Source organism: Lactuca serriola, chromosome 2 (assembly GCF_051521515.1).
Source record: "Lactuca serriola cultivar US96UC23 chromosome 2, Lser_US96UC23_V15, whole genome shotgun sequence".
NCBI lineage: Eukaryota > Viridiplantae > Streptophyta > Magnoliopsida > Asterales > Asteraceae > Lactuca > Lactuca serriola.
In genome coordinates this window covers 137,121,705-137,131,899 of record NC_136409.1, presented here as the reverse complement: position 1 = coordinate 137,131,899, position 10,195 = coordinate 137,121,705, and the positions used below count along the sequence as shown (strand labels likewise).

At 35.8% G+C, this 10,195-nt stretch overlaps 1 long non-coding RNA gene across 1 annotated transcript; it reads left to right on the top strand.

The window, feature by feature from the left end:
* Nucleotides 1–645: 645 nt before the first annotated feature.
* LOC145086838 (uncharacterized) lies at nucleotides 646–2,636 on the top strand. The gene is made up of 2 exons (XR_013700656.1): nucleotides 646–768; nucleotides 1,223–2,636. It is a non-coding gene; the product is annotated as an uncharacterized LOC145086838 (long non-coding RNA).
* The last annotated feature ends 7,559 nt before the right edge of the window (nucleotides 2,637–10,195 follow it).

Here is a 10,195-nt window from a genome sequence, read left to right as displayed (position 1 = left end):
ACCTTCCTTATTGCTTCTCTCTTCCGTGTTAGCTTTGAGATTTCCTAATGCATCAGAGACTTGATGATGAATCATGGTATGAATGGTGGTCGAGTCAATCAAGGTTAGCATTGTAGGGTTGTTGTCCTAAAATGATGACAAGAAGGTTATGCGTTGCTCCTAATGGGGTTAACACTACTTTTCCATTTGTAGGGTACTATAGTTACTTTCCTAGCAACCTATCTCCTTATCATTTGCTTAAACAGAGACTTTACTGATATCTTTTCTTTTATTGTCGTTTTCTTTCTTATCATGACATGCTATTATTACTTTCCTAGCAGCTCTTATTATGCATGAAATTTCTTATTAATGTTGTTTACCTAGCAACTCTTATTATGAACGGGGTTCCTATATTACTGTTGCTTTCCTAGCAATGCTAATTATGAAAATCTCTTCTTATTTCAAGGGAATTCTTATTCCTTGCCCTCAGTTTTCTAATTAGATTAAATTCCTAGAGGTTTTTAATATCTAGGGTATCTAAAGGTTTTTAGGGACGAAAAGTGTCGATTTTAAAAAATCTTGAACATGCGCACTGGGCACAAGATGAGCGCACCGCACACTTATAGAAAATCAACATTAAAGTCGAATTTTGGCTTCATTTGAAACCTTTCCAACATTTCTTCTGGTCCCCATCTGATTTTCTAGACCGAGTCCCACACGTATGACACACTTTGCACGCTTGCCTCCAAACTTTGAGTTCTTCATCTCGTTCGATCTCTCTACTTCCAGGTAACTTCCATGCCTAATCCTTTCTTGAATTTTGGCTAGATTTCGAGTTTTTAGGGTTTTTGAGGTTTTTATCAATTAATAAATTTGGGTTAGTTGATGTGAAATAGATGATCACTTAAGCATCTTATACTACCGATTTTACTTCCTATATACTCAATTTTGGGTTTAATTCATGCATTGCTCCTCATTTTGAATTTTTGGAATTCGATTTTTTTGTTAAATCCGAAAATGGGTGATGTTTTAGACCTATTCGTGTTCTAGAAGCTTAGTCGAACATCCCTATATAGTTTTTGTGTTAAAAGTTGGATGGAACAGCTGTTCATTGTATTCTTAGAGCACATCACACAGATGAATGTGTGCCGCGTGCACTCGCATGCAGCGTGCACCTTGCACATTTGGCCCATTTCAACATCTTTATCTTATTCCTAACTATCTTTTGTCTATCTTTCTACAGATATGGCGAGATGAGGTCGGCAAGCTGCGGGTTAGTTACCTGCTAACCGGCCTTCACATCTATTCCTAGAGTTCCTCGATGATCTTCCTGATCGGATTTCTTTTGTGTCTTGCCTGAATGCTCTTCTATCCAAGAAGATCAGTATTCCACAGGCTCTTTCTTGGATTGTGGCAGAACAGTTTGGGTTAATGGCTTGATTAGCCTTGTTCCTTGCCCGTGTATTGCGGGATGACACCAGACTTAATATTTTTTTCTGCCATGGATGGCGGCAGGTTATTGGGTTTCAGGAGGTAGTCCACAAGGAGCTCTTTTGGGAGTTCTTTTTGACGGTCTGCTTCGACAAAGAGTCGACGAGATAGGCTGATTGACAAATCTTTACTTTTTACATGGGAGGCGTATCCCGCTCCTGCAGCCTGATCGAGCTGGGTAGGCGTCTAGGGATTTATACTACTGATTAGACTTTGAGTCATCATTTTTATGCTTATCTTGACATCTGTATTATTGTGCCACCACAACAGTACAACTACATACATGTATGGGTTCACGCTATGGGGACTTATGTTTCCAAAACGACCAAGGAGAGCACCTTTCGTTCTCCTATCTATTGGTTGATCCACAAATTGGTCGCTTCTACCATTTGTCACCATTAGGAGTGTGACAAGGTTCCTTCTGGAGAACTCTTTTATATGTGGTGCCTCACTCAGACGGAATGGAGGTTTGTCTCCATCTTCCTTTTGGTCTTGCTCTCTACTTATCTAGCATGGATCTAGGTTCCACACCTTCGAACAAGATTTGCATGGGTCACTGGGTTACTAGGTTTGCCTTATCTAATGAGGTTGATACTAGTGGAATGGTTCCTATGCCTATCTGGGAGGTGGGTACTACCACTCTTAGGAAGATGTGGGAGTTGGTTAAGGGAGTGGGGGCAGCAATGGAGGAATTTAGATGACGATATTGTGGGGCCGCTTCGATAGGTGGAGCCGACAGACATTCCTGAGCCTGCCTTTGCGATGCATCAGATACCTAGACATGCGGAGTCTGATTTACCAAAGCAAACTTTACGTGACGTGATGCAATATCTAGTTGCTGTATTGGAGGAGCGTCACTGGATTATGGTTTCGATCGCTGGGGTGATGCGGCATCTGGGGGTGGACCATCCACCTTTTCCTAGGGTGGGTCATGCTATTCCACCCCTTCTTAGCCATGGGGCGCTAGTCACGATGGTGTTTTCACTTCTGGAACACATCCTGAAGATACTGACGATGACAGCAGCGAGTGCATGAAGGACGGAGGCTGAGTATATGAGCAACGATGAGTAGGTTGTGGTTTTTAGATTTGATACTTTGTATTTTGATACACTTTTATGTATACTTTCAGATTTTGTTTGTATATATGATTTTTGTTCTGTTGTTTATCTATCCCCAATTCAGTTGATGTATTGATTCAGTCAATACTAAACATAGTTGATTAGGCTACGTTTAGGAGTGACTCAACCTTTAAATACTAAATCATTCTGGATATTTGTGTTATGTATTGCATTTTAGATCTGTTTATGTTATTCGAGATTGGCGGTTATTATTATTTTGTACTTCTAGACTAAGTAAGGATCGACCAGGTAGGAAAAGTCAGTGGACATGACCATCTTTGCATATAGTTGTTCTTTAATCCAGCAACCCAAGACGATAGTTCCAACCTAGGCACCTTTCCATTACGTAGTCTATTGGTAGGCTAATTCATTGTTATACTTTTATTTATATATTTAAGGACAAACCTAATTAGAGTATATGCCCTAAGATATAGTCGTAATTCCTAAAGAAATACTAATTCTCTATAACAACTAGCTATGATACCATTTTGTCACACTTTACACGGCCGCTGGCAGAAATTCCAAGTAGTGACGGTACAAAGATTTCCCAAATCACAGAGAGCCAATCATACTATCTATTTAAATGAAAGCCTATATGTCTTCAAGCTGATAACATTTTCTTGAGTTGATCTTTACTCCATCCCAGAAACACATACGATTTTTGAAAACGACAACTTGATGTTGAAGAGTTCACAGGTTTTGAGGTAACGATATAATAAACTCTTTTGAAAACTTTTTAGAAATCTTTAATTTCCTAACTTCCTATGTTTTATTATATCACCTCCTAGGTTATTATCTTTTTAGGATCTTCTACTAATCACATCTTATTATCTTTTTAGGATATTTTATTAATCCTAATTTACGATCTTTGCAGGATATCTAACGATCCTGTCTTATTATTTTTTAGGATATCTAACCATCCTATCTTATTATATTTTAGGATATCTAATGACCCTACTTATTTTCTTTTAGGATATATAACCATCCTATCTTATTATCTTTTAGGATATTATATTAATCATAGCTTATTTTATCTACCATTCTAAGGCGTCGCTAATTGTAGTCGGGTCTTTGTAATGTGTTACCATGATCCCCCATAATCGACACTATTCGACTAATAATTTCCACACCACGGCGCTTCATCGGACGTCAAAATAGTGATTAATAAGAAATTTATCCTACCGGGATTGTAGCTAGCAATCGCAGGTGGGGGTGTTAATCACTATATAGATCTATACATATTTGTATAGATCTTGCAAGATTAACGATTATAGGTACCAGGGAAGCTGAATTTAATCAAGACTATTGGATGAATATTAACATCTCGCTAACGCATTAACCTTAGGTATTTATCGTTTATCTTTTATCTTTTATCTTTGATATTTCCTATAATTATCCTAATATAAACATATTTAGTTTTATATTTGTTAATTATATCTTTTGATCTCATAATTATTTTGTATATATATACCTTAATTATGGTTAATTTTATAATTGGATATTTGGACAGAGTTACAATTATGTACATATCCCTATATTTGACCATCATAACTTCTAGGTACTATATTATCCTACGTATGTGGTCATTATAACATCTAGGTATTATCTTTTCCTAGACTATCGGACATCATAACACTTAGGCATAATATCATAGCTTACAACTAGGCATAATATCTATAGCTATCTTATGCTAAGGCTTTAAGCTTTATAAAACGATTGATATTTATAGATATAAATATATTTTGATAAAACCATTTGATAAGCATGTATTCCCACCGTAAAACATTTAAAATAGTAAAATAGGGGCCATGTACTCACTCAAGTAGCATATTCTGAAGCATCAAAGCCATTGCATCCAAAACTTTGCACTATCAAGAGGACTTTCGAAATAGCTTGAGAGATATAGAGACATTATTGGGGATGAGAAAACCAGAAAGTGAGCACCTCTATTTATAGTGGTTTTTGCACATGGCTCCGTCCAGATCTTGCCATGTGTCACACTTTTGATGGTGTACGTCTCCATAATATCGACGAATCTGGGTGTCAGAAGTGTGCGACGAGCATGGCGCACACTTGGCGTGCACCTTTAAAACTTTTATAAAAATTCACATCTTCCTTATATGAATGTTGTTTCTTAACCTCTTTATATATTTGTGTAGCTCTCTACTAGTATTTCAACTTTCCTTAAGGTTGCATTGCCAAAGTTAGACTTTCATTTTTAACCCGTATTTTATATTTTTCTAAAAATCGTATCTCCTTCATACGAACTCCGTTTTTTTTTTTTTTTACCTTTTTTCCTTTCAAAGACCTTATGTCTCAGAGTACTACGATTTTCCTTTTATTGACTTTGGCCAAAACTCAGCTGATATCTTTATGCTATTTTGACGTTAATAGCGTTATTAACGCGGTTGATTTTTATCGTTTATAAAATCATAACTCCTCCAATCGGAGTCAGATTTTTACAGTGATTATATCCTTGGGATCAATTTGTTGTGTACTTTCCGAATATAGTGACCATTATTAAAAGTGATATAACTCTTTAGTCACTCATTTTTACCCTATTATTATCATTTAACTGATCATATTTTCCTTCAATATGAAAAGTTCTATCATTATCATCGGTCGATGCTAATATCTAGTGACGATTCGTGACATGTAATTCCCAATTGTCATAATGTGATTGGAGGAAAGAAAAAGAAGAAGGACACGATTGATCTCCAATCTTTGATGACGTCATGATCTCCATTCCAAGTAAACCCTAAGCCCACCTGCACTTGATGTTTGATGAGCCTAGGATACCCCATGTAGCTGTGAATAAGGTTGCTTTCTTTGAAGTTGTGAGGAGTCGTTGTTGTATGTATGTTAGATCTTTCGTGTATTTGTTTTTTTCTTTTATGATCATTTTGATGTAGCACGAAGTCCATTGATTTTGACGTTACATATTGATGCCGAGGTCGGAGGTCTAGTCTCGGTGTAGGAAACTATTTGACGCGGGTGGAATCTTGGTAGATGACTGCATTTCCCCTTGATGTTGATTTCCTTTTGGAATCTAGTCATTCGGTGTTGTCGTTAATATGTATTGGCTTTCTGCCAACCAGACTGAAATTCTCGGTGTTCAAAAGCATGTGTGTATTCCGCTTGTCAAGGGATGATAGGTATGAGGGAAGAAATTTCTATTCTAGAGTATATTCCTATAATTTCTATGATGGAGGTACTCAAGTCCCTAGCAAGGTGATGTGTGGTCATCTTGACTCATGCCATTGAGAGTTCAAGGAAGATATTAAGTCTCTCTGATATAAAGCTTGTTAGGGAATATAGCGATGCTTTTCCTTGATGAGTTGTGGGGTGTATAAACACCACGTCAGGTAAAAATTCAATTTGACTTTTTTCATGGTGTGGCTCCTAAAGCTAAAGCATCTTTTAGGTTAGCTCTTTTGAAACTAAAGGAAATTTTGTCGTAACTTCAAGGTTGAGAGATCGAGAGTTTACTGAACCAAGTTCCTCCTCTTAGGGAGCGTTGGTCCAATTCGCTAAAAGGAAAATGATGCATGCGGTTGGGTATAAACTATTTAAGGTTCAGTAGGATCAATATGAAAACAAATAGACATGAACATCCTATTATGGTTTGGGGTGTGAAATGATGCAGCAATGGAAGGTGATTATGTATGCTTCCCAGTAGTCCAAGAGTGTCAAAGTGAAATAATAGGTTTATTTAGTAGTGGGTAGTCGAGGGTTGAGACCTTTCGAGGGTGACTTTGGGTCCATAAGGTTGGTGGTGTTTGTTACACGGTGTTATGAGGAATGCATAATTCCAAATATTTGGTTCACCCTAGGACAACTGAGATGTTTCATGATTTGAACCTGATTATTGGTGGTCAGGGATGAAATGAGACATAGTGAAGTATGTGATTTGATCACAAGACAAGTCATAAAATCAGGAACCGTATGGTAGTTTCCATCTATTGAAAATGAGTTAGAATCAACTAATGGTGTTATTATGGGTATCTACTAATACTATGAAAGCACACATGGTTAAAGTGAGTAATCGAAGTGGTTGAGTTAGAATCAACCGTATGTTAGTTTCCATTATTCCGTTGATGGTGTTTGTTTTCGGTTACTCGAATAACTGTTTCTACAAATAATTTCAATTTTTTGATATTAAATGGAATAAATTAAAAAAGGTGTTATTTAATATCTAAATAAATTAATTGATATTTAATGGGTATATAATTTAATAAATTTGTTTTGAGGAAAATGGGATAAATATAATCTATTTAGATGGAATAAATGATGTTGAGGGGCTGAACTGTTCATAACATAAACGTAACATGCCGACTTATTAGGGTTAGTGAAAGGAGTACATGGCTGGAAGTTATGGGACCAATTAGCAAAATTTTGGATATAACCCCCATGAACCTAGATCGACAGACATTAAATAATTGAGTCCGTTTGTTTTACTTTGGCATACTATGTATTCATCAAGAGAATCTTCATTTCTCTTGGGTTGTTGTGTAAATCGCAGAAGGAGAAAAGAGGGAGACGAGTGGGTGAAATAAGAACGAACCCAATATTTTGGGCTATCTTTTTTTTTTTGTTACGTCGATCATCACAAGATGGAACAAAAAAATTGATGATCCAAATCATGCTTGGTTTTTGTTGTTCTGCGTTGACCATGAAGCAATCAAAGAAAAAACGATCGTTGTCATTGGTTTGGTACCCTTCGGCGACAACAAGAGGACGTGAGGAGAGAGAGAGAAAGAGAGAGAGAGAGAGAGAGAGAGAGAGAGAGAGAGAAGCTACGATTAGAGGAAAGAAAGAGACGAGTAACATGATTGATCTTCTATATTTGATGAAGTCATTATCTGCATTCTAGGTAAAACGTAAACCTACATGCACTTGATGTTTGTTGAGCCTAAGATGCCCCATGTGACTATGAATAGGGTTTCTTTCTGTGAAGTTGTGAGGAGTCCTTGTTCATGTTCTTTTTCTTGTTAAAACACAAATAAGACGCTTATAATACTCCTCTAACCCCATTAATCACATCATGTATATTGGAGGTTAGGAAGGATAAGAGAGTGCATGCAATATTTGGGTTATTCTCTTGGTTTCACACAACAAAAAGAAAAAGAGAAAAGAGTTAATACAAAAGTATATTGCTATATGGTATGAAAAGTAAACAAGTATCTTTAATTTAAAAAAATATTATGAGAGATTGGATAACTTGTGAATTAATTCTTAGACTTTAACATATAAGAACACATATGCTAGTGTGCATAAGAAAGTAAACAATAGCTATGTATGAGTGTATATATGTAAACACAAGAGAAGAAATTAACAAATAAATAAATCTAGGTATGCATGATGGGTAAATGGTTAAAAAAAGAATTATATGAATATGGTAGAAAGTAATATGGTGGAACGTTATGAACTTACAATCCTTGTTTAAAACCTTAAAGCATATGGTGATGTTTGGCTCAAATTACAAATGTGGATAAACTTGTTCACCTGTCTTGCAAGGTCTGTAGAGGCTATTCTGCACCAAATTTGAGAAAAGGACCACACGAACAAAGTTACAGGAAATCAAGCCTAGTTTTCAGAAAGTTTGAATATGCCATATTTGGAGTTGTAGATTCTAATTTATGCCCAAACACTAAGCGGGGGTCAATTTGGGAAATCCTAAAATGTTAATAAAAATGGGCATAAGCATAATTGTATTACTAACACCATAGTTGCCAAAGCATTAAACTTGAAAATACTAAGTAATGTGCTTATTTGTGTTGTATCAAGAGGGGGGGGGGAGTAGGGCACCTTAAACACTTATAAAACCTGAAGTGGAGAAAAATGATTACGAGTCAAAGATGATTTAATCTTTGTGGATTTTAAGTACATTGTTAGGGACTTCCATATCTTAGGTGTATTGGAATGAACCTAGGCTGTATAGGCTGAATGTAGCCCTATTGTGTATGATTTGCTATTGGTAGAATTGAATTCCTTACTATGTATGAGAATTTAGGATGCATATATGCTAGCTTCTTATTTTTGATGTTAGAGGTGCGTCATGTCCAAGATATAAAAAGCATTTTGTGTTGATTATATGTGATGTATGCATGCCATGATTTCTTGGAAGAACTTTTCTATGATGATTATGAAAAGCATGATATGTGCATGGCCTTTTGTGTGTTGTAAAATGTATTAACTTGTATTTACTAGTTTGATTGTTTACATAAGAAGTAACTTGGGAAGTAATATGCCCTCAATTATAATCACATTGAGCCTGATTACTTAGTGAGGTTTAAAATGTACCCTTGACTGACAAATAAATAATTAATAATTATTAATAAAAAGGGGAATACAGTTACCAGGTGTGACATCCCCATTTTCACAGTCAGAAAAAAGCTTTTTATTTATGCTTATTTTAAAATAGAGTATTCTTTATATTGCGAAAGTTGTCCCATAAAAAGTATATCTGAAGAAATGTTTTTCATTGATTATTAAATACTTGGGATGTCATAATTGATACAAGAAATAGTGTAGTCGTTACATGCCTTAAAACATAATATTATACTATGGCCTAGCCTCCTCGAATCTCTCATAAGATCCAAACATTACTATCCATGTACCTTCGTACCGTTACCTGTGATATAAAAAAGCTGAGTGGGTCAGGTTGTGAAACCTGGTGAAGAAATATGTTTTTTAACCCACAATATGATTATTACTTTGTTTTAATTGTATATTTCACATCAAACAATTAACCCGATTACCCACTCCTGTTACATTCACTTCTTGATCCTAAACCGATTATCTCAAGCGATATATCCTAAAGGATCTCTGAGTGGATAACATTGCATCAGGGATTCGTTAGCAATATGTGTTAATAAGACAACCATGGAGTAAACAGACTACCCACATGAATAACTCATTCAATCCTACAGGTCGTAGTCTTATCCGTATGTGGTTCCTTAACGTCAACAAATCGGAGACCTGCCCATGTACAGTTCTGTAACACCTACAGATCGTAGACCTTTCCTCATATAATTTATCGATGCCTACAAGTAATAGAACTATCACAATCTATTAATATCTATAGGTAGTAAACATGCACATGTATGATCAATTAACACCTACAGGTTGTAAACCTGCCTGTGTATGACTTATAAACATCTACCGGTTGTAAGCTTGCCCATGTTTGACCAAAATTGTCTAGAATAGTCAGTGAACCATCCTCTATATCATACTAGATGACTAATTCCTAGTAGTATAATAATACCATGTTGGCTACAACCCCTTATCATATTTAACTCTCTATAACCCTTAACTACCCAATATACTTTACGCAAAATCAACAGTTCAATACTTTATTTAAATATAGTATAACCAAGTAATCCTTATTAAGTACAAGTATTGGAAAATATAGAAAATAGGCACACATAACATATAAGTAGTTAAATACTTCATATTTATGTGTAAGATGAAAGTAGCTATTCACTTACTTGTTAAAGGTGGTTGACTCGTGAATTCGGCAGCGCTTCGCCTAGCACCTTAGCTTTTCCTTTGATATGACCTAGGTACAAATATCACTAAGCCTTAGTCTTATATTCATTGCGACT